Source organism: Sceloporus occidentalis, unplaced genomic scaffold (genome assembly GCF_023333645.1).
Source record: "Sceloporus occidentalis isolate IW3139 unplaced genomic scaffold, rSceOcc1.0.p SCAF_38, whole genome shotgun sequence".
Taxonomy (NCBI): domain Eukaryota; kingdom Metazoa; phylum Chordata; class Lepidosauria; order Squamata; family Phrynosomatidae; genus Sceloporus; species Sceloporus occidentalis.
In genome coordinates this window covers 9337501-9360000 of record NW_028317018.1, presented here as the reverse complement: position 1 = coordinate 9360000, position 22500 = coordinate 9337501, and the positions used below count along the sequence as shown (strand labels likewise).

Sequence of the window (22500 nt, the reverse complement as noted above, 5' to 3'; positions counted from 1 at the left end):
TCTGTCCTGTCCCAGGGCTTATAATTCTTTCTGTCTGACGACAAGCAGCAGCAGCAGAGGCAGCAGCAGCAGCAGCAGAAGCAGCAGAAGCAGCAGCAGCAGCAGAATAAGAGAAGCAAAATAAAAAATTTTCCCACCTGCGGCCATATCTCCCTGAAAGTGACCAATCTCGTCTGGTTTAGGAAGCTAAGCAGGGTTGGGCCTGGTTAGTACAGGGATGGGAGACCACCTGGGAATACCAGGTGATGTAGGCTTTTTCTTTTCTCCCAGTCTGAGGAGAGCTTTTTGCCATGTCTTTCTTGCTCATCATCAAAGCTTTAAACCCTTATTTGAACCTTCTCACCTTCTCACCTTCTCTGTCCTGTCCCAGGGATAATAATTCTTTCTGTCTGACGACAAGCAGCAGCAGCAGCAGCAACAGAATAAGAGAATTAATATAAAAAGCTTTCACGCCTGCAGCCTTACCACCCTGAACGCGCCTGATCTCGGAATTTAAGCAGGTTTGGGCCTGGTTAGTACCTGGATGGGAGACCATCTGGGAATACCAGGTGTTGTAGGCTTTTTCTTTTCTCACAGTCCAGGGAGAGCTTTTTGCCATGTGTTTCTTGCTCATCATCAAAGCTTTAAACCCTTATTTGAACCTTCTCACCTTCTCACCTTCTCATCTTCTCACCTTCTCTGTCCTTTCCCAGGGCTTATAATTCTTTCTGTCTGACGACATGCAGCAGCAGCAGCAACAGAATAAGAGAAGTAAAATAAAAAGCTTTCTTACCAGCAGCTATACCACCCTGAACGTGCCTGATTTCGTCTGATCTTGGAAGCTAAGCAGGCTTGCCCCTGGTTAGTACCTGGGTGGGAGACCACATGGTAATACCAGGTGTTGTTGGATTTTTCTTTTCTCACAGTCCGGGGACAGCTTTTTGCCATGTGTTTCTTGCTCATCATCAAAGCTTTAAACCCTTATTTGAACCTTCTCACCTTCTCACCTTCTCACCTTCTCTGTCCTGTCCCAGGGCTTATAATTCTTTCTGTCTGACGACAAGCAGCAGCAGCAACAGAATAAGAGAAGTAAAATAAAAAGCTTTCATTCCTGCGCCATACCACCCTGAAAGCGCCCGATCTCGTCTGATCTCGGAAGCTAAGCAGAGTTGCGCCTGGTTAGTACCTGGATGGGAGACCACCTGGGGATACCAGGTGTTGTAGGCTTTTTCTTTTCTCACAGTCCGGGGAGAGCTTTTTGCCATGTGTTTCTTGCTCATCATCAAAGCTTTAAACCCTTATTTGAACCTTCTCACCTTCTCACCTTCTCTGTCCAGTCCCAGGGCTTGTAATTCTTTCTGTCTGACGACAAGCAGCAGCAGCAGCACAAGCAGCAGCAGCAGCACAAGCAGGAGCAGCAGCAGCAGGAGCAGCAGCAACAGAATAAGAGAAGTAAAATAAAAAGCTTTCACGCCTGCGGCCATATCACCCTGAAAGCGCCCGATCTCGTCTGATCTTGGAAGCTAAGCAGGGTTGGGCCTGGTTAGTAACTGGATGGGAGACTTCCTGGGAATACCCAGTGTTCTAGGCGTTTTCTTTTCTCACAGTCCGGGGAGAGCTTTTTGCCATGTTTTTTTGCTCGTAATCAATGCTTTAAACCCTTATTTGAACCTTCTCACCTTCTCTTTCCTGTCCCAGGGCTTATAATTCTTTCTGTCTGACGACAAGCAGCAGCAACAGCAGCAACAGAATAAGAGATGTAAAATAAACAGCTCTCACGGCTGTGGCTGTTCCACCCTGAAAGCACCTGATCTCATCTGATTTTGGAAGCTAAGCAGGGTTGGGCCTGGTTAGTACCTGGATGGGAGACCACCTGGGAAATACCAGGTTTGTAGCCTTTTTCTTTTCTCACAGTCCGGGGAGAGCTTTTTGCCATGTGTTTCTTGCTCATCATCAAAGCTTTAAACCTTTATTTGAACCATCTCACCTTCTCACCTTCTCACCATCTCACCTTCTCTGTCCTGTCCCAGGGCTTATAATTCTTTCTGTCTGACGACAAGCAGCAGCAACAGCAGCAACAGAATAAGAGATGTAAAATAAACAGCTCTCTCACCTGCAGCCATTCCACCCTGAAAGCGCCCGATCTCATCTGATCTAGGAAACTAAGCTGGGTTGGGCCTGGTTAGTACCTGGGTGGGAGACCGCCTGGGAATACCAGGTGTTGTAGGCTTTTTCTTTTCTCACAGTCCGGGGAGAGCTTTTTGCCATGTGTTTCTTGCTCATCATCAAAGCTTTAAACCCTTATTTCTACCTTCTCACCTTCTCACCTTCTCACCTTCTCTGTCCTGTCCCAGGGTTTATAATTCTTTCTGTCTGACGACAAGCAGCAGCAGCAACAGAATAAGAGATGTAAAATAAACAGCTCTCGCGCCTGCGGCCATACCACCGTGAAAGTGACCGATCTCATCTGATCTCGGAAGCTAAGCAGGGTTAGGCCTGGTTAGTACCTGGGTGGGAGACCACCTGGCAATACCAGGTGTTGTAGGTTTTTTATTTTCTCACAGTCCGGGGAGAGCTTTTTGCCATGTGTTTCTTGCTCGTCATCAAAGCTTTAAACCCTTATTTGAACCTTCTCACCTTCTCACCTTCTCACCTTCTCACCTACTCACCTTCTCTGTCCTGTCCCAGGGCTTATAATTCTTTCTGTCTGACGACAAGCTGCAGCAGCAACAGAATAAGAGAAGTAAAATAAAAAGCTCTCACGCCTATGGCCATACCACCCTGAAAGCGCCCAATCTTGTCTGATCTTGGAAGCTAAGCAGGGTTGGGCCTGGTTAGTACCTGGGTGGGAGACCGCCTGGGAATACCTGGTGTTGTAGGCTTTTTCTTCTCTCACAGTCCGAGGAGAGCTTTTTGCCATGTGTTTCTTGCTCATCATCAAAGCTTTAAACCTTTATTTGAACCTTCTCACCTTCTCACCTTCTCACCTTCTCACCTTCTCACCTTCTCACCTTCTCTGTCCTGTCCCAGGGCTTATAATTCTTTCTGTCTGACGACAAGAAGCAGCAGCAACAGAATAAGAGAAGTAAAATAAAAAGCTCTCACGCCTACAGCCATACCACCCTGGAAGCGCCTGATCTTGGAAGCTAAGCAGGGTTGGGCCTGGTTAGTACCTGGATGGGAGACGGCCTGGGAATGCCAGGTGTTGTAGGCTTTTTCTTTTCTCACAGTCCGGGGAGAGCTTTTTGCCATGTGTTTCTTGCTCATCATCAAAACTTTAAACTATTATTTGAACCTTCTCACCTTCTCACCTTCTCACCTTCTCTGTCCTGTCCCAGGGCTTATAATTCTTTCTTTCTGACGACAAGCAGCAGCAACAGAATAAGAGAAGTAAAATAAAAAGCTCTCCCGCCTGCGGCCATACCACACTGAAAGTGCCCGATCTCATCTGATCTCGGAAGCTAAGCAAGGTTGGGCTTGGTTAGTACCTGGATGGGAGACCACCTGGGAATACCAGGTGTTGTAGGTTTTTTCTTTTATCACAGTCCGGGGAGAGCTTTTTGCCATGTGTTTCTTGCTCATCATCAAAGCTTTAAACCCTTATTTGAACATTCTCACCTTCTCACCTTCTCACCTTCTCTGTCCTGCCCAGGGCTTATAATTCTTTCTGTCTGTCGACAAGCAGCAGCAGCAACAGAATAAGAGAAGTAAAATAAAAAGCTTTAATGCCTGCGCCATACCACCCTGAAAGCGCCCGATCTCATCTGATCTTGGAAGCTAAGCAGAGTTGGGCCTGGTTAGTACCTGGATGGGAGACCATCTGGGAATACCAGGTGTTGTAGGCTTTTTCTTTTCTCACAGTCCGGGGAGAGCTTTTTGCCATGTGTTTCTTGCTCATCATCAAAGCTTTAAACCCTTATTTGAACCTTCTCACCTTCTCACCTTCTCACCTAATCACCTTCTCTGTCCTGTCCCAGGGCTTATAATTCTTTCTGTCTGACGACAAGAAGCAGCAGCAGCAACAGAATAAGAGAAGTAAAATAAACAGCTCCCACGCCTGCGGCCATACCACCCTGAAAGTGCCCGATCTCATCTGATCTAGGAAACTAAGCTGGGTTGGGCCTGGTTAGTACCTGGGTGGGAGACCGCCTGGGAATACCAGGTGTTGTAGGCTTTTTCTTTTCTCAACGTCCGGGGAGAGCTTTTTGCCAAGTGTTTCTTGCTCATCATCAAAGCTTTAAACCCTTATTTGAACCTTCTCACCTTCTCACCTTCTCTGTCCTGGCCCAGGGCTTAAAATTCTTTCTGTCTGACGACAAGCAGCAGCAGCAACAGCAGCAACAGCAGCAACAGCAGCAACAGCAGCAACAGCAGCAACAGAATAAGAGAAGTAAAATAAAATGCTTGCACACCTGCGGCCATACCACCCTGAAAGCGCCTGATCTCGGAAGCTAAGCAGGGTTGGGCAGCAGCAGCAGCAACAGAATAAGAGAAGTAAAATAAAAAGCATTCACACCTTAGGCCATACCACCCTGAAAGCGCCCGATCTCATCTGATCTCGGAAACTAAGCTGGGTTGGGCCTGGTTAGTACCTGGATGGGAGACCACCTGGGAATACCAGGTGTTGTAGGTTTTTTTCTTTTATCACAGTCCGGGGACAGCTTTTTGCCATGTGTTTCTTGCTCATCATCAAAGCTTTAAACCCTTATTTGAACCTTCTCACCTTCTCACCTTCTCACCTTCTCACCTTCTCACCTTCTCTGTCCTGTCCCAGGGCTTATAATTCTTTCTGTCTGACGACAAGCAGCAGCAGCAGCAACAGAATAAGAGAAGTAAAATAAACAGCTCTCACCCCTGCAGCCATTCCACACTGAAAGCGCCCAATCTCGTCTGATCTCGTAAATTAAGCAGGGTTGGGTCTGGTTAGAACCTGAATGGGAAACCGCCTGGGAATACCGGGTGTTGTAGGCTTTTTCTTTTCTCACAGTCCGGGGAGAGCTTTTAACCATGTGTTTCTTGCTTATTATCAAAGCTTTAAACCCTTATTTGATCCTTCTCACCTTCTCACCTTCTCTGTCCTGTCCCAGGGCTTATAATTCTTTCTGTCTGACGACAAGCAGCAGCAGCAAGAGAATAAGAGAAGTAAAATAAAAAATTCTTCAGCCTGCGACCATAACACCCTGAAAGTCCTCGATCTTGTCTGATCTTGGAAGCTAAGCAGGGTTGGGCCTAGTTAGTACCTGGATGGGAGACTTCCTGGGAATACCAGGTGTTGTAGGTTTTTCTTTTCTCACAGTCCGGGGAGAGCTTTTAACCATGTGTTTCTTGCTTATTATCAAAGCTTTAAACCCTTATTTGATCCTTCTCACCTTCTCACCTTCTCTGTCCTGTCCCAGGGCTTATAATTCTTTCTGTCTGACGACAAGCAGCAGCAGCAACAGAATAAGAGAAGTAAAATAAAAAGCTTTCACACCTGCGGCCATACCACCCTGAAAGCGACTGATCTCGTCTGATCACGGAAGCTAAGTAGGGTTGGGCCTGGTTAGTACCTGGATGGGAGACCGCCTGGGAATACCAGGTGTTGAAGGCTTTTTCTTTTCTCACAGTCCGGGGAGATCTTTTTGCCATGTTTCTTGCTCATCATCAAAACTTTAAACTATTATTTGAACCTTCTCACCTTCTCACCTTCTCACCTTCTGACCTTCTCTGTCCTGTCCCAGGGCTTATAATTCTTTCTGTCTGACGACAAGCAGCAGCAAAAGATTAAGAAATGTAAAATAAAAAGCTCTCTTGCCTGCGGCCATACCACCCTGAATGTGCCCGATCTTGTCTGATCTTGGAATCTTAGCAGGGTTGGGTCTGGTTAGTACCTGGATGGGAGACCGCCTGGGAATACCAGGTGTTGTAGGTGTGGAATCTTAGGATGTGGAGAGTGGGTAGGAAGAGGTTAACTGTTTTTGCTATTTGGTGATAAGAGTCTGATGCACTGGGAGGTAGTATTGTTCTGTTTAGGAACAGGATATTTATGGTTGAGGGCATAGGTCAAATTACACAGATGGTGAGAAACTGGACCATAAGTGTAGGCTCAGGGTCAACTTCCGGGCACAGGATGTCTGCTTTAATTAACTGAAACCCCACCCATATCATACATATTAATGATATGTAGGTTAGGCTTTTGCCTTTTATGGTAAACCCAGAGATATTACAAGTGTGCCAGCCCTTTTGTAGGAGTTTACTTATTTCTTTTGTTTGCAATGTATATATAGTGTGTGAAAATGTAAAGCTGTTAGATTTGCCTGCTTTTGTGCAGATCTCCCTGCAGCTGCTTGTATCCGGAATAAACTTTTATGCATTCAAAGAAGTCTGGTGGTCAGCACAACGTTTGATTTCCACAACATAGGCTTTTTCTTTTCTCACAGTCCGGGGAGAGCTTTTTGCCATGTGTTTCTTGCTCATCATCAAAACATGGCAAAAAGCTCTCCCCGGACTGTGAGAAAAGAAAAAGCCTACAACACCTGGTATTCCCAGGCGGTCTCCCATCCAGGTACTAACCAGGCCTGACGCTTTCAGGGTGGTAAGGCTGCAGGTGTGGGAGCTTTTTATTTTACTTCTCTTATTCTGTTGCTGCTGCTGCTGCTTGTCGTCAGACAGAAAGAATTATAAGCCCTGGGACAGGACAGAGAAGGTGAGAAGGTGAGAAGGTGAGAAGGTTCAAATAATAGTTTAAAGTTTTGATGATGAGCAAGAAACACATGGCAAAAAGCTCTCCCCGGACTGTGAGAAAAGAAAAAACCTACAACACCTGCTTTTCCCAGGTGGTCTCCCATCCAGGTACTAACCAGGCCCAACCGTGCTTAGCTTCCAAGATCAGACAAGATTGGGCGCTTTCAGGGTGCTATGGCCGTAGGCGTGAGAGCTTTTTATTTTACTTCTCTTATTCTGTTGCTGCTGCTGCTTGTCGTTAGACAGAAAGAATTATAAGCCCTGGGACAGGACAGAGAAGGTGAGAAAATGAGAAGGTGAGAAGGTTCAAATAATAGTTTAAAGTTTTGATGATGAGCAAGAAACACATGGCAAAAAGCTCTCCCCGGACTGTGAGAAAAGAAAAAGCCTACAACACCTGGTATTCCCAGGCGGTCTCCCATCCAGGTACTAACCAGGCCGAACCCTGCTTAGCTTCCAAGATCAGGTGAGATCGAGCACTTTCAGGGTGGTAGGCTGCAGGCGTGAGAGCTTTTTATTTTACTTCTCTTATTCTGTTGCTGCTGCTGCTTGTCGTCAGACAGAAAGAATTATAAGCCCTGGGACAGGACAGAGAAGGTGAGAAGGTGAGAAGGTGAGAAGGTAAAAATAAGGGTTTAAAGCTATGATGATGAGCAAGAAACACATGGCAAAAAGCTCTCCCCGGACTGTGAGAAAAGAAAAAGCCTACAACACCTGGTATTCCCAGGCAGTCTCCCATCCATGTACTAACCAGGCCCGACCCTGCTTAGATTCTGAGATCAGACGAGATCAGGCGCTTTCACGGTGGTATGGCTGCAGGTGTGGGAGCTTTTTATTATACTTCTCTTTTTCTGTTGCTGCTGCTTGTCGTCAGACAGAAAGAATTATAAGCCCTGGGACAGGACAGAGAAGGTGAGAAGGTTCAAATAAGGGTTTAAAGCTTTGATGATGAGCAAGAAACACATGGCAAAAAGCTCTCCCCGGACTGTGAGAAAAGAAAAAACCTACAACACCTGGTATTCCCAGGTGGTCTCCCACCCAGGTACTAACCAAGCCCAACCTTGCTTAGCTTCCGAGATCAGATGAGATCGGGCACTTTCAGGGTGGTAGGGCCGCAGGCGTGAGAGTTTTTTATTTTACTTCTCTTATTCTGTTGCTGCTGTTGCTGCTGTTGCTGCTGCTGCTGCTGCTGCTGCTGCTGCTTGTCATCAGACAGAAAGAATTATAAGCGGGGGGCGTGGCTTGACCATCGACTGAGATGGCAGCATAGTGTGAGAGCTCTGTGAGGATTTGGGCTTTTTTCATTAAAAAATCAGCATTCATTTGTGGACCCATTCCAGAATCGAACCACTACTGGACTGATTGGAAGATGCAAAAGCAGAAGTTTTCAACCAAAACTTCGGGTGCCTCGAAACCTGTGGAAAAGCTTGTGATTGAAGAAACTGAATCCCCACGTAAGAAACAGCCTAAGATGGGTGAGGAGTTGGAGAGATCAGGTATGACTGTTTCGGAACCTCGATTAATTAAGCTGCTTACGGATCTCAGGAATGGGATTCGTGATGATTTGATGAAAGAGATTTCCGTTATTAAGAAGGATATAAACGAACTGGACATTCGAGTGGATCGTACTGAACAGGCTCTTGGTCTGCAGAAGAATTCACATCTAGAGTTAGAAAAGCGTGTGGCTCTGCTTGAACACCAACTCGAGCTAAGTAAACTAAAAATTGCTGATTTGGAAGATCGTAGTAGGCGCAATAATATACGGATCAGAAATATACCTGAATCCATACAAAATCAAGATCTAGGCGCATATGTTAAAAGAATGATTGGCTCGGTTCTGAAAAATCGTGCTGAACCAGAGATTTTGATTGACCGATGCCATAGGCTGCCGAAGTCCAACCGAGCTCCTAAGGAGGCTGCAAGGGACACTATAGCACGATTACATTTCTTCCATGTTAAGGATGAGTTCCTGACTGCTGTGAGAAAGGGTGCTAATCTCTGTGAGGAGTATACAAACCTCCAATTTTTTCAGGATTTTTCTGCTTCCACTATGTCACGAAGAAAAGATTTTCAATTTCTTACAAGGGAATTACAAGCTCTGAATATTCGATACAGATGTGGATTCCCTGTTAAAGTTTTATTGAGGCATGATGGTCAGAACTATGTTATAACATCACCGGAAGAAGGAAAGGATTTTTTACAAATATTTTCGCCAAGATATCACGAATCTAAGGGACAAAGATTTGATCGCAGAAGGCATACCAAACTTACAGGAGCTGCAGCTATATTAGGTGACGAAGCCATTACTGCGGAGTAATAGGTTTGATTTATTGATATATGCGCTATAAATATAGACATTGTTTTTTTCACCATGTTTTTCTATTTTTCTGTTTTCTTTTTGCAAGTTAATGGCACTGATTGGGCGTGCCACACCTATTTCAAATCTTTGGAATTTCCCAATTCCTCTATTGTTCTCAGGAGTAAACAACCGGAACTTCTTTGTTAAATAAATATTGCAGTATCTCTGCAGGAGCATTGATATGTTGTTAAGAAACACTGCTACAGGGATACCGCCCAGATATTGTTTTAAAACTATCCATGTATTTTTGAGATCTTTTTTAACTGTCTTTATTAGAACTGGCTACTTGTTGATAATGTTTCTTTCTTATTATTTATTTATTTTCATTTTCATTTTTATTTTATTTCTATGTTTTGTTTTTTTTTTCTCTTATTATTTTGTGGGTTGTTTTTTTTAATTCTTTTTTCATTTTGTTTTTCATTTTTATGTGTGGGTCTTTAATAGATTTCGTTAATTTTTTTATTTTTTTCGTTAGTTTTTATACAACGTTAATAATTATGACAATATCCCTGTCCTCACTGTTGGTTTCTCTCACTACCCCCCAACAGTAAGGCCTTTTTTTTACCATCAATGGAGAGGAGTATATTATTCATTTCTCTTTACTCCTCTCTTTGGGCCTATTTTTTTATCTTTGGTATATATTTTATTTGTTCCAAACTTAGTTGGTTCCCCATTAGGAAGGGGATCATTTCTTTTTTAGTTTTGTTATTTTTCACCTATCATTTTGTAATCAATGGAAGCTCTGGAAGTGTGATACTTATTAGTTTGTTTCTTTTAGTTCTCTCGCTGCGTGTGCTTGTTCCTCCTTTACAATACCCTTCCATGTTTTTAAAATTTGATGTGTTAGGCCCAATCCCTTTATTTTATGTGTTAGCCATTTACATTCTTGTGTTCATTTTTGCTGTTCCTTATAATCAATGGTATTGAAAATAATGTCCTTTAATGTTAAGGGATGGGGCTCTTTTCATAAAAGAAGGTTACTGTTGAAGGAGGCTAGGGAGAAGCGTTTAGCTATTTTGTGCATACAGGAGTCCCACTTTAAAAATGATTTTAATCCCCACATTTTTGCTAGGTATTATCCCATTCAATTTCATTCTAAGTTTTCTTCAAAGGCTAGAGGGACTTCTATTTTTTTTAACAAATCATTGGCTATCAAGACTTTGAAAACTATTATTGATCCTGAAGGTAGATATGTGTTATGGGTGGGTAAAGTGAATAACGTAGATTATTCAATTTTCAATGTTTATTTTCCAACGAGTTCCCAATTTCAATATTTGAAAAATGTTATGCAAACAGTTCTTGATGAATGTAGGGGGAGAGTGATTGTTTGTGGTGATACTAATTTTGTATTGGACCCTGAATGTGATGTCTTGAGGGAGGACTCCTCTCCTAATTCAAATTCTTATATGTCCACTGCAAAGAGGTGCTCCAAATTGTTGCAATCCAGATGTTACTATGATGTGTGGCGTCTCCTACATCCTAATGAAAGAGATTATACTTTTTACTCAGCTGGCCACAATATGTACACTCGTATCGATCGCTTTTTAGTGCCTGAAAATATGTTATCTTTCATTGAGAAAGCTGAAATCTTAGATTTTAAATGGTCAGATCATGCTCCTATTACTTTGTATACAAAAAACAAAATACTGTCTGCGCTTCTCACCCTAATAAAGTTGGCAACAAATATATAAACATAATATAAATGAGAGGTTTTGGTTATATGAATTGGCCAAAGCATAATTAAGCTCACCCGCCACGTCAAGGCACACTCTCAATAGGGTGAGAACCTACTCTCACCTCCTACATAGTGGGCACACAAAGCAGTTTATACTGCTACCAAAACCAAAAGAAAATTTTACATCCTAGGGACATTTCTAATTCTTTTGCTGCATATTATGTCACTTTATAACCTTAAAGATTCCCCTCTTGAAACACAACCAACCTCTGCTAAAATAACAGAATTTTTGGATAAAATTAATCTCCCTAGAATCCCTGATGCTCATGTTGAATTTCTTGAGTCGGACATTTCTTTGGAGGAGGTGCTTCAAGCTATTAAAGATACTCCATCTGGTAAGGCACCGGGTCCTGATGGTTTTTCTGCTCTATACTATCACAAATTTAAAAATATCTTATTGCCGCATTTAACGAAATTGTTTAACGAATATTGGAAAAATGGCTATATTCCTGATGAATCCCTTTGTGCCCAAATTTCTACTTTACCTAAACCCGGGAAGGAACCTGATAGGTGTTCCAATTTTAGACCCATTTCTCTAATTAATAATGACACCAAATTATACTCGAAAATATTAGCTAATCGTATCTCAAATTTATTGCCTTTGCTTGTTCATAACGATCAAGTAGGTTTTATTCCCAGACGTCAAGCAACAGACAATACGAGACGTTTTATTAACTTGATCTCATATATTAAAAAATCTAAACACCCCTCTTTATTTTTATCACTCGATGCTGAAAAGGCATTTGATAGGGTCCATTGGGGATATTTGGAAGATGTTTTGATTCGGTTTGGGTTCCCAGTTGCTTTGAGAAAAGCTATTTTTGCTTTGTATCAGAAGCCTACTGCAAAAGTGCTGGCCTCTGGAGTTTTGTCCGACTCATTCTCTTTATCCAATGGGACTAGGCAGGGTTGCCCTTTGTCACCTTTACTTTTTGCTTTAGTTATTGAACCTTTGGCTGAGGCAATAAGAGTTGATGGTAATATTCAGGGTGTTACAATAGATGGAGATACTCACAAATTGGGTTTATTTGCAGACGATGTAATTCTTACGTTAAGTGATCCAGCTACTTCTATGGGTCATTTATTTTCTCTTCTTAGAGAATTTCGTGGTGTCCTTTTATAAAATTAATGATACCAAAACACAGGCATTACCATTCCATGTAAAGAGGAATGATTTGACTGCTCTTAAAAGATCATATGACTTTGACTGGAGGAAGACCTTTATTTCCTATTTAGGCATTAATTTATGTAAAAATGTGACACATGTGCATGCTTACAATTTAAAGACTTTTTGGCCCTCTTTGCAACTGGATCTTGAGAGGTGGGACAATCTTGAGATTTCATGGTTGGGTAGAATACACTCCATTAAGATGGTTATTCTCCCCAAGATTTTGTATTTTTTAAGAGCCATACCTTTAAGTGTGCCAATTTCTTTTTTTGATTCGGTGCGATCTGCGCTCATAAAGTTTCTCTGGAGGAAGAAGCCTAGCAGAGTCAAATTTACCACTTTGACTAATTCTAGAGACAATTTTGGATTGGGGGTGCCAGATTTTAGGAATTATTATTATGCCTCGAATGCCTCTAGTGCTTCAAATTTAATTTGGACAGGGATTGGCCTAGATGGCTTATTATGGAAATTAATAAACTAAAACCTTTTTGTATTAAAGATGTTTTATGGGTTTCACATTCTAATCGTCCCAAGTTTACGAAAATGTACCCCTCAACTAAATTGGCTATACTCTCTTGGGATAGATTATTTAATAAATTACCAGGTTCTATTACTTGGTCCAGGGCGATGTCACTTAGTTCCTTGAGATATGTTCTTCCACACCTAGATATAGATTACTGGAATAGCAAACATGTTTTTTCCATTAACGATTTCTTTACACATAATTCGGCTCTATCATTTCCAAAATTACCAAAAAAATTTACTTTAGATGCTGACAGACAATGTGACTATGACTTAATTATTCAAATTCTTCAAGAACGATATAATATATCTGATTTTGATGTGGATCAGTCTCATTTAGCTTTGAATGATATAGAGACAGTTTATATTAATGCCCCGGACCGGAAAGGTACTATCTCACTGTGTTACTCTTCCCTCTCCTCGAAGGTTTCAGAAAAACTTAAATTTTTATCGTCCTGGGAAGAGGAATTAGGTAAAACATACGATCTAGCTGTCTGGAATGATATGTTCTCGGGACTGAGGGGCATAACACAATGTGCACAACATTTTGAAAATCATTTTAAGATTATTTACAGATGGTATTTGACCCCGGATAAACTTTTTCGCATGAAGATGACTACAAGTTTTAAATGTTGGAGAGGCTGCAATGGCCCAGGTAACCTCCTTCATATTTTCTGGGACTGTCCATTAATTAAACCTATGTTAGTACCTAGATGGGAGACCACCTGGGGATACCAGGTGTTGTAGGCTTTTTCTTTTCTCACAGTCCGGGGAGAGCTTTTTGCCATGTGTTTCTTGCTCATCATCAAAGCTTTAAACCCTTATTTGAACCTTCTCACCTTCTCACCTTCTCTGTCCAGTCCCAGGGCTTGTAATTCTTTCTGTCTGACGACAAGCAGCAGCAGCAGCAGAAGCAGCAGCAGCAGCAGCACAAGCAGCAGCAGCAGCAGGAGCAGCAGCAGCAGCAGGAGCAGCAGCAACAGAATAAGAGAAGTAAAATAAAAAGCTTTCACGCCTGCGGCCATATCACCCTGAAAGCGCCCGATCTCGTCTGATCTTGGAAGCTAAGCAGGGTTGGGCCTGGTTAGTACCTGGATGGGAGACTTCCTGGGAATACCCAGTGTTGTAGGCTTTTTCTTTTCTCGCAGTCCGGGGAGAGCTTTTTGCCATGTTTCTTGCTCGTCATCAAAGCTTTAAACCCTTATTTGAACCTTCCCACCTTCTCACCTTCTCTGTCCTGTCCCAGGGCTTATAATTCTTTCTGTCTGACAAGCAGCAGCAGCAGCAACAGAATTAGAGAAGTAAAATAAACAGCTCTCACACCTGCGGCTATAACACCCTGAAAGCGCCCTACCTCGTCTGATTTAGGAAGCTAAGCAGGGTTGGGCCTGGTTAGTACAGGGATGAGAGACCACCTGGGAATACCAGGTGATGTAGGCTTTTTCCTTTTCTCACAGTCCAGGGAGAGCTTTTTGCCATGTGTTTCTTGCTCATCATCAAAGCTTTAAACCCTTATTTGAACCTTCTCACCTTCTCACCTTCTCTGTCCTGTCCCAGGGCTTATAATTCTTTCTGTCTGACGACAAGCAGCAGCAGCAGCAGCAGCAGCAACAGAATAAGAGAATTAATATAAAAAGCTTTCACGCCTGCAGCCTTACCACCCTGAACGCGCCTGATCTCGGAATTTAAGCAGGTTTGGGCCTGGTTAGTACCTGGATGGGAGACCATCTGGGAATACCAGGTGTTGTAGGCTTTTTCTTTTCTCACAGTCCAGGGAGAGCTTTTTGCCATGTGTTTCTTGCTCATCATCAAAGCTTTAAACCCTTATTTGAACCTTCTCACCTTCTCACCTTCTCACCTAATCACCTTCTCTGTCCTGTCCCAGGGCTTATAATTCTTTCTGTCTGACGACAAGAAGCAGCAGCAGCAACAGAATAAGAGAAGTAAAATAAACAGCTCCCACGCCTGCGGCCATACCACCCTGAAAGTGCCCGATCTCATCTGATCTAGGAAACTAAGCTGGGTTGGGCCTGGTTAGTACCTGGGTGGGAGACCGCCTGGGAATACCAGGTGTTGTAGGCTTTTTCTTTTCTCAACGTCCGGGGAGAGCTTTTTGCCAAGTGTTTCTTGCTCATCATCAAAGCTTTAAACGCTTATTTGAACCTTCTCACCTTCTCACCTTCTCTGTCCTGGCCCAGGGCTTAAAATTCTTTCTGTCTGACGACAAGCAGCAGCAGCAACAGCAGCAACAGCAGCAACAGCAGCAACAGCAGCAACAGCAGCAACAGCAGCAACAGCAGCAACAGCAGCAACAGCAGCAACAGCAGCAACAGCAGCAACAGCAGCAACAGCAGCAACAGCAGCAACAGCAGCAGCAGAATAAGAGAAGTAAAATAAAATGCTTGCACACCTGCGGCCATACCACCCTGAAAGCGCCTGATCTCGGAAGCTAAGCAGGGTTGGGCAGCAGCAGCAGCAACAGAATAAGAGAAGTAAAATAAAAAGCATTCACACCTTAGGCCATACCACCCTGAAAGCGCCCGATCTCATCTGATCTCGGAAACTAAGCTGGGTTGGGCCTGGTTAGTACCTGGATGGGAGACCACCTGGGAATACCAGGTGTTGTAGGTTTTTTTCTTTTATCACAGTCCGGGGACAGCTTTTTGCCATGTGTTTCTTGCTCATCATCAAAGCTTTAAACCCTTATTTGAACCTTCTCACCTTCTCACCTTCTCACCTTCTCTGTCCTGTCCCAGGGCTTATAATTCTTTCTGTCTGACGACAAGCAGCAGCAGCAGCAACAGAATAAGAGAAGTAAAATAAACAGCTCTCACCCCTGCAGCCATTCCACACTGAAAGCGCCCAATCTCGTCTGATCTCGTAAATTAAGCAGGGTTGGGTCTGGTTAGAACCTGAATGGGAAACCGCCTGGGAATACCGGGTGTTGTAGGCTTTTTCTTTTCTCACAGTCCGGGGAGAGCTTTTAACCATGTGTTTCTTGCTTATTATCAAAGCTTTAAACCCTTATTTGATCCTTCTCACCTTCTCACCTTCTCTGTCCTGTCCCAGGGCTTATAATTCTTTCTGTCTGACGACAAGCAGCAGCAGCAAGAGAATAAGAGAAGTAAAATAAAAAATTCTTCAGCCTGCGACCATAACACCCTGAAAGTCCTCGATCTTGTCTGATCTTGGAAGCTAAGCAGGGTTGGGCCTAGTTAGTACCTGGATGGGAGACTTCCTGGGAATACCAGGTGTTGTAGGTTTTTCTTTTCTCACAGTCCGGGGAGAGCTTTTAACCATGTGTTTCTTGCTTATTATCAAAGCTTCAAACCCTTATTTGATCCTTCTCACCTTCTCACCTTCTCTGTCCTGTCCCAGGGCTTATAATTCTTTCTGTCTGACGACAAGCAGCAGCAGCAACAGAATAAGAGAAGTAAAATAAAAAGCTTTCACACCTGCGGCCATACCACCCTGAAAGCGACTGATCTCGTCTGATCACGGAAGCTAAGTAGGGTTGGGCCTGGTTAGTACCTGGATGGGAGACCGCCTGGGAATACCAGGTGTTGAAGGCTTTTTCTTTTCTCACAGTCCGGGGAGATCTTTTTGCCATGTTTCTTGCTCATCATCAAAACTTTAAACTATTATTTGAACCTTCTCACCTTCTCACCTTCTCACCTTCTGACCTTCTCTGTCCTGTCCCAGGGCTTATAATTCTTTCTGTCTGACGACAAGCAGCAGCAAAAGATTAAGAAATGTAAAATAAAAAGCTCTCTTGCCTGCGGCCATACCACCCTGAATGTGCCCGATCTTGTCTGATCTTGGAATCTTAGCAGGGTTGGGTCTGGTTAGTACCTGGATGGGAGACCGCCTGGGAATACCAGGTGTTGTAGGTGTGGAATCTTAGGATGTGGAGAGTGGGTAGGAAGAGGTTAACTGTTTTTGCTATTTGGTGATAAGAGTCTGATGCACTGGGAGGTAGTATTGTTCTGTTTAGGAACAGGATATTTATGGTTGAGGGCATAGGTCAAATTACACAGATGGTGAGAAACTGGACCATAAGTGTAGGCTCAGGGTCAACTTCCGGGCACAGGATGTCTGCTTTAATTAACTGAAACCCCACCCATATCATACATATTAATGATATGTAGGTTAGGCTTTTGCCTTTTATGGTAAACCCAGAGATATTACAAGTGTGCCAGCCCTTTTGTAGGAGTTTACTTATTTCTTTTGTTTGCAATGTATATATAGTGTGTGAAAATGTAAAGCTGTTAGATTTGCCTGCTTTTGTGCAGATCTCCCTGCAGCTGCTTGTATCCGGAATAAACTTTTATGCATTCAAAGAAGTCTGGTGGTCAGCACAACGTTTGATTTCCACAACATAGGCTTTTTCTTTTCTCACAGTCCGGGGAGAGCTTTTTGTCATGTGTTTCTTGCTCATCATCAAAACATGGCAAAAAGCTCTCCCCGGACTGTGAGAAAAGAAAAAGCCTACAACACCTGGTATTCCCAGGCGGTCTCCCATCCAGGTACTAACCAGGCCTGACGCTTTCAGGGTGGTAAGGCTGCAGGTGTGGGAGCTTTTTATTTTACTTCTCTTATTCTGTTGCTGCTGCTGCTGCTTGTCGTCAGACAGAAAGAATTATAAGCCCTGGGACAGGACAGAGAAGGTGAGAAGGTGAGAAGGTGAGAAGGTTCAAATAATAGTTTAAAGTTTTGATGATGAGCAAGAAACACATGGCAAAAAGCTCTCCCCGGACTGTGAGAAAAGAAAAAACCTACAACACCTGCTTTTCCCAGGTGGTCTCCCATCCAGGTACTAACCAGGCCCAACCGTGCTTAGCTTCCAAGATCAGACAAGATTGGGCGCTTTCAGGGTGCTATGGCCGTAGGCGTGAGAGCTTTTTATTTTACTTCTCTTATTCTGTTGCTGCTGCTGCTTGTCGTTAGACAGAAAGAATTATAAGCCCTGGGACAGGACAGAGAAGGTGAGAAAATGAGAAGGTGAGAAGGTTCAAATAATAGTTTAAAGTTTTGATGATGAGCAAGAAACACATGGCAAAAAGCTCTCCCCGGACTGTGAGAAAAGAAAAAGCCTACAACACCTGGTATTCCCAGGCGGTCTCCCATCCAGGTACTAACCAGGCCGAACCCTGCTTAGCTTCCAAGATCAGGTGAGATCGAGCACTTTCAGGGTGGTAGGCTGCAGGCGTGAGAGCTTTTTATTTTACTTCTCTTATTCTGTTGCTGCTGCTGCTTGTCGTCAGACAGAAAGAATTATAAGCCCTGGGACAGGACAGAGAAGGTGAGAAGGTGAGAAGGTAAAAATAAGGGTTTAAAGCTATGATGATGAGCAAGAAACACATGGCAAAAAGCTCTCCCCGGACTGTGAGAAAAGAAAAAGCCTACAACACCTGGTATTCCCAGGCAGTCTCCCATCCATGTACTAACCAGGCCCGACCCTGCTTAGATTCTGAGATCAGACGAGATCAGGCGCTTTCACGGTGGTATGGCTGCAGGTGTGGGAGCTTTTTATTATACTTCTCTTTTTCTGTTGCTGCTGCTTGTCGTCAGACAGAAAGAATTATAAGCCCTGGGACAGGACAGAGAAGGTGAGAAGGTTCAAATAAGGGTTTAAAGCTTTGATGATGAGCAAGAAACACATGGCAAAAAGCTCTCCCCGGACTGTGAGAAAAGAAAAAACCTACAACACCTGGTATTCCCAGGTGGTCTCCCACCCAGGTACTAACCAAGCCCAACCTTGCTTAGCTTCCGAGATCAGATGAGATCGGGCACTTTCAGGGTGGTAGGGCCGCAGGCGTGAGAGTTTTTTATTTTACTTCTCTTATTCTGTTGCTGCTGTTGCTGCTGTTGCTGCTGCTGCTGCTGCTGTTGCTGCTGCTGCTGCTGCTGCTGCTGCTGCTTGTCATCAGACAGAAAGAATTATAAGCGGGGGGCGTGGCTTGACCATCGACTGAGATGGCAGCATAGTGTGAGAGCTCTGTGAGGATTTGGGCTTTTTTCATTAAAAAATCAGCATTCATTTGTGGACCCATTCCAGAATCGAACCACTACTGGACTGATTGGAAGATGCAAAAGCAGAAGTTTTCAACCAAAACTTCGGGTGCCTCGAAACCTGTGGAAAAGCTTGTGATTGAAGAAACTGAATCCCCACGTAAGAAACAGCCTAAGATGGGTGAGGAGTTGGAGAGATCAGGTATGACTGTTTCGGAACCTCGATTAATTAAGCTGCTTACGGATCTCAGGAATGGGATTCGTGATGATTTGATGAAAGAGATTTCCGTTATTAAGAAGGATATAAACGAACTGGACATTCGAGTGGATCGTACTGAACAGGCTCTTGGTCTGCAGAAGAATTCACATCTAGAGTTAGAAAAGCGTGTGGCTCTGCTTGAACACCAACTCGAGCTAAGTAAACTAAAAATTGCTGATTTGGAAGATCGTAGTAGGCGCAATAATATACGGATCAGAAATATACCTGAATCCATACAAAATCAAGATCTAGGCGCATATGTTAAAAGAATGATTGGCTCGGTTCTGAAAAATCGTGCTGAACCAGAGATTTTGATTGACCGATGCCATAGGCTGCCGAAGTCCAACCGAGCTCCTAAGGAGGCTGCAAGGGACACTATAGCACGATTACATTTCTTCCATGTTAAGGATGAGTTCCTGACTGCTGTGAGAAAGGGTGCTAATCTCTGTGAGGAGTATACAAACCTCCAATTTTTTCAGGATTTTTCTGCTTCCACTATGTCACGAAGAAAAGATTTTCAATTTCTTACAAGGGAATTACAAGCTCTGAATATTCGATACAGATGTGGATTCCCTGTTAAAGTTTTATTGAGGCATGATGGTCAGAACTATGTTATAACATAACCGGAAGAAGGAAAGGATTTTTTACAAATATTTTCGCCAAGATATCACGAATCTAAGGGACAAAGATTTGACCCAGACGTCAAGCAACAGACAATACGAGACGTTTTATTAACTTGATCTCATATATTCAAAAATCTAAACACCCCTCTTTATTTTTATCACTCGATGCTGAAAAGGCATTTGATAGGGTCCATTGGGGATATTTGGAAGATGTTTTGATTCGGTTTGGGTTCCCAGTTGCTTTGAGAAAAGCTATTTTTGCTTTGTATCAGAAGCCTACTGCAAAAGTGCTGGCCTCTGGAGTTTTGTCCGACTCATTCTCTTTATCCAATGGGACTAGGCAGGGTTGCCCTTTGTCACCTTTACTTTTTGCTTTAGTTATTGAACCTTTGGCTGAGGCAATAAGAGTTGATGGTAATATTCAGGGTGTTACAATAGATGGAGATACTCACAAATTGGGTTTATTTGCAGACGATGTAATTCTTACGTTAAGTGATCCAGCTACTTCTATGGGTCATTTATTTTCTCTTCTTAGAGAATTTCGTGGTGTCCTTTTATAAAATTAATGATACCAAAACACAGGCATTACCATTCCATGTAAAGAGGAATGATTTGACTGCTCTTAAAAGATCATATGACTTTGACTGGAGGAAGACCTTTATTTCCTATTTAGGCATTAATTTATGTAAAAATGTGACACATGTGCATGCTTACAATTTAAAGACTTTTTGGCCCTCTTTGCAACTGGATCTTGAGAGGTGGGACATGAGATTTCATGGTTGGGTAGAATACACTCCATTAAGATGGTTATTCTCCCCAAGATTTTGTATTTTTTAAGAGCCATACCTTTAAGTGTGCCAATTTCTTTTTTTGATTCGGTGCGATCTGCGCTCATAAAGTTTCTCTGGAGGAAGAAGCCTAGCAGAGTCAAATTTACCACTTTGACTAATTCTAGAGACAATTTTGGATTGGGGGTGCCAGATTTTAGGAATTATTATTATGCCTCGAATGCCTCTAGTGCTTCAAATTTAATTTGGACAGGGATTGGCCTAGATGGCTTATTATGGAAATTAATAAACTAAAACCTTTTTGTATTAAAGATGTTTTATGGGTTTCACATTCTAATCGTCCCAAGTTTACGAAAATGTACCCCTCAACTAAATTGGCTATACTCTCTTGGGATAGATTATTTAATAAATTACCAGGTTCTATTACTTGGTCCAGGGCGATGTCACTTAGTTCCTTGAGATATGTTCTTCCAGACCTAGATATAGATTACTGGAATAGCAAACATGTTTTTTCCATTAACGATTTCTTTACAAATAATTCGGCTCTATCATTTCCAAAATTACAAAAAAAATTTACTTTAGATGCTGACAGACAATGTGACTATGACTTAATTATTCAAATTCTTCAAGAACGATATCTGATTTTGATGTGGATCAGTCTCATTTAGCTTTGAATGATATAGAGACAGTTTATATTAATGCCCCGGACCGGAAAGGTACTATCTCACTGTGTTACTCTTCCCTCTCCTCGAAGGTTTCAGAAAAACTTAAATTTTTATCGTCCTGGGAAGAGGAATTAGGTAAAACATACGATCTAGCTGTCTGGAATGATATGTTCTCGGGACTGAGGGGCATAACACAATGTGCACAACATTTTGAAAATCATTTTAAGATTATTTACAGATGGTATTTGACCCCGGATAAACTTTTTCGCATGAAGATGACTACAAGTTTTAAATGTTGGAGAGGCTGCAATGGCCCAGGTAATCTCCTTCATATTTTCTGGGACTGTCCATTAATTAAACCTATGTGGGACTCTTTATTAGCAATAATTAAGCTTGTGAATAGCGAGATTGAAGTGCTTGGTCCAGAATTATGTATTTTTAACCACTTTCCGTCTGATGTACCTAAAATAGATAAGATCATCATAGGTCATTTGCTGATTGCAGCTACTATCCTTATTCCTAAGTATTGGAAAACAGGAGTTGTTCCGACTATAAAAGAAATCTTGTATATGACCTTGGAGAATAAATCTTATTTATTCCGTTAGGCTACCCTCAGCTTTTAAAACACAACTTTTATTTTTCTGGGACTCCTGGGAAGAGAAAATTAGAAGGATATTTTTCCTTTAGTTTATCTTTTTTATTCCTTTAGATTATTATTTTTTTAATTTTACATTTCTGCACGCTTCTTCTTAATTTTTCATCCATATGTATTTTTTTTATATATAGTGAGATAACTTTGGTTAGAGTGAAGACTTCCGGGTTGAAGAATTTAATAATTTACATTTCCATTTTTTCCCCCTGTTTTTTCCCCTTGTTTTTGTGTTGTTTTTTTCTCTTTCTAGTGATAATTGTTGTAATTGTTTCCCAATTTTATGGTATCAATTTGAATTATTATTGTACACTGTATATTGTATGTGCAATACTATTTGACAGTCTCATATGTTTGATGTTAAAGTTACATTTACTTTTGTTTTGTATTTTATAAAACTAATAAAAAATATTTGAAAAGAAAGAATTATAAGCCCTGGGACAGGACAGAGAAGGTGAGAAGATGAGAAGGTGAGAAGGTTCAAATAATGGTTTAAAGCTTTGATGATGAGCAAGAAACACATGGCAAAAAGCTCTCCTCGGACTGTGAGAGAAGAAAAAGCCTACAACACCTGGTATTCCCAGGCGGTCTCCCATCCAGGTACTAACCAGGCCCAACCCTGCTTAGCTTCTGAAATCAGAGGAGATCGGGCGCTTTCAGGGTGGTATGGATGCAGGTGTGAAAGCTATTTATTTTACTTCTCTTATTCTGTTGCTGCTGCTGCTTGTCATCAGACAGAAAGAATTATAAGCCCTGGGACAGGACAGAGAAGGTGAGAAGATGAGAAGATGAGAAGGTGAGAAGGTTCAAATAAGGGTTTAAAGCTTTGATGATGAGCAAGAAACACATGGCAAAAAGCTCTCCCCGGACTGTGAGAAAAGAAAAAGCCTACAACACCTGGTATTCCCAGGCAGTCTCCCATCGAGGTACTAACCAGGCCCAAACCTGCTTAGCTTCCAAGATCAGATGAGATCGGGCACTTTCAGGGTGGTATGGCTGCAGGCGGGAGAGCTTTTTA

At 42.5% G+C, this 22500-nt stretch overlaps 7 non-coding genes and 27 pseudogenes across 7 annotated transcripts; 24 read left to right on the top strand and 10 right to left on the bottom strand.

Annotated features, from left to right (window-relative positions):
* Window positions 1-135: 135 nt before the first annotated feature.
* LOC149297501 (5S ribosomal RNA) lies at window positions 136-254 on the top strand (annotated as a pseudogene).
* A 197-nt stretch (window positions 255-451) lies between these two features.
* Window positions 452-560, top strand: LOC149297500 (5S ribosomal RNA; annotated as a pseudogene).
* A 528-nt stretch (window positions 561-1088) lies between these two features.
* LOC149297499 (5S ribosomal RNA) lies at window positions 1089-1206 on the top strand (annotated as a pseudogene).
* A 245-nt stretch (window positions 1207-1451) lies between these two features.
* On the top strand, window positions 1452-1570 carry LOC149297498 (5S ribosomal RNA; annotated as a pseudogene).
* Window positions 1571-1758: 188 nt separating this feature from the next.
* Window positions 1759-1877, top strand: LOC149297497 (5S ribosomal RNA; annotated as a pseudogene).
* A 213-nt stretch (window positions 1878-2090) lies between these two features.
* LOC149297496 (5S ribosomal RNA) lies at window positions 2091-2209 on the top strand (annotated as a pseudogene).
* A 199-nt stretch (window positions 2210-2408) lies between these two features.
* Window positions 2409-2527, top strand: LOC149297495 (5S ribosomal RNA; annotated as a pseudogene).
* A 215-nt stretch (window positions 2528-2742) lies between these two features.
* LOC149297494 (5S ribosomal RNA) lies at window positions 2743-2861 on the top strand. The gene has a single exon (XR_016272706.1). It is a non-coding gene; the product is annotated as a 5S ribosomal RNA (ribosomal RNA).
* A 223-nt stretch (window positions 2862-3084) lies between these two features.
* Window positions 3085-3193, top strand: LOC149297493 (5S ribosomal RNA; annotated as a pseudogene).
* Window positions 3194-3389: 196 nt separating this feature from the next.
* LOC149297492 (5S ribosomal RNA) lies at window positions 3390-3508 on the top strand. Its single transcript, XR_016276799.1, has one exon. It is a non-coding gene; the product is annotated as a 5S ribosomal RNA (ribosomal RNA).
* A 198-nt stretch (window positions 3509-3706) lies between these two features.
* LOC149297491 (5S ribosomal RNA) lies at window positions 3707-3824 on the top strand (annotated as a pseudogene).
* A 210-nt stretch (window positions 3825-4034) lies between these two features.
* On the top strand, window positions 4035-4153 carry LOC149297490 (5S ribosomal RNA). The gene has a single exon (XR_016274892.1). It is a non-coding gene; the product is annotated as a 5S ribosomal RNA (ribosomal RNA).
* Window positions 4154-4493: 340 nt separating this feature from the next.
* Window positions 4494-4612, top strand: LOC149297489 (5S ribosomal RNA; annotated as a pseudogene).
* Window positions 4613-5141: 529 nt separating this feature from the next.
* Window positions 5142-5260, top strand: LOC149297488 (5S ribosomal RNA; annotated as a pseudogene).
* Window positions 5261-5450: 190 nt separating this feature from the next.
* LOC149297487 (5S ribosomal RNA) lies at window positions 5451-5569 on the top strand (annotated as a pseudogene).
* Window positions 5570-5771: 202 nt separating this feature from the next.
* Window positions 5772-5890, top strand: LOC149297486 (5S ribosomal RNA; annotated as a pseudogene).
* Window positions 5891-6769: 879 nt separating this feature from the next.
* On the bottom strand, window positions 6770-6888 carry LOC149297485 (5S ribosomal RNA; annotated as a pseudogene).
* A 199-nt stretch (window positions 6889-7087) lies between these two features.
* Window positions 7088-7205, bottom strand: LOC149297484 (5S ribosomal RNA; annotated as a pseudogene).
* Window positions 7206-7404: 199 nt separating this feature from the next.
* On the bottom strand, window positions 7405-7523 carry LOC149297483 (5S ribosomal RNA; annotated as a pseudogene).
* A 180-nt stretch (window positions 7524-7703) lies between these two features.
* On the bottom strand, window positions 7704-7822 carry LOC149297482 (5S ribosomal RNA). Its single transcript, XR_016276728.1, has one exon. It is a non-coding gene; the product is annotated as a 5S ribosomal RNA (ribosomal RNA).
* Window positions 7823-13499: 5677 nt separating this feature from the next.
* Window positions 13500-13618, top strand: LOC149297481 (5S ribosomal RNA; annotated as a pseudogene).
* Window positions 13619-13807: 189 nt separating this feature from the next.
* On the top strand, window positions 13808-13926 carry LOC149297480 (5S ribosomal RNA; annotated as a pseudogene).
* Window positions 13927-14130: 204 nt separating this feature from the next.
* LOC149297479 (5S ribosomal RNA) lies at window positions 14131-14239 on the top strand (annotated as a pseudogene).
* Window positions 14240-14449: 210 nt separating this feature from the next.
* Window positions 14450-14568, top strand: LOC149297478 (5S ribosomal RNA). The gene has a single exon (XR_016274891.1). It is a non-coding gene; the product is annotated as a 5S ribosomal RNA (ribosomal RNA).
* Window positions 14569-14998: 430 nt separating this feature from the next.
* LOC149297477 (5S ribosomal RNA) lies at window positions 14999-15117 on the top strand (annotated as a pseudogene).
* Window positions 15118-15630: 513 nt separating this feature from the next.
* Window positions 15631-15749, top strand: LOC149297476 (5S ribosomal RNA; annotated as a pseudogene).
* A 190-nt stretch (window positions 15750-15939) lies between these two features.
* Window positions 15940-16058, top strand: LOC149297475 (5S ribosomal RNA; annotated as a pseudogene).
* A 202-nt stretch (window positions 16059-16260) lies between these two features.
* LOC149297474 (5S ribosomal RNA) lies at window positions 16261-16379 on the top strand (annotated as a pseudogene).
* Window positions 16380-17258: 879 nt separating this feature from the next.
* Window positions 17259-17377, bottom strand: LOC149297473 (5S ribosomal RNA; annotated as a pseudogene).
* Window positions 17378-17576: 199 nt separating this feature from the next.
* On the bottom strand, window positions 17577-17694 carry LOC149297472 (5S ribosomal RNA; annotated as a pseudogene).
* Window positions 17695-17885: 191 nt separating this feature from the next.
* LOC149297471 (5S ribosomal RNA) lies at window positions 17886-18004 on the bottom strand (annotated as a pseudogene).
* Window positions 18005-18184: 180 nt separating this feature from the next.
* Window positions 18185-18303, bottom strand: LOC149297470 (5S ribosomal RNA). The gene has a single exon (XR_016276727.1). It is a non-coding gene; the product is annotated as a 5S ribosomal RNA (ribosomal RNA).
* Window positions 18304-22041: 3738 nt separating this feature from the next.
* Window positions 22042-22160, bottom strand: LOC149297469 (5S ribosomal RNA; annotated as a pseudogene).
* A 207-nt stretch (window positions 22161-22367) lies between these two features.
* On the bottom strand, window positions 22368-22486 carry LOC149297468 (5S ribosomal RNA). The gene has a single exon (XR_016276907.1). It is a non-coding gene; the product is annotated as a 5S ribosomal RNA (ribosomal RNA).
* Between the last annotated feature and the right edge of the window lie 14 nt (window positions 22487-22500).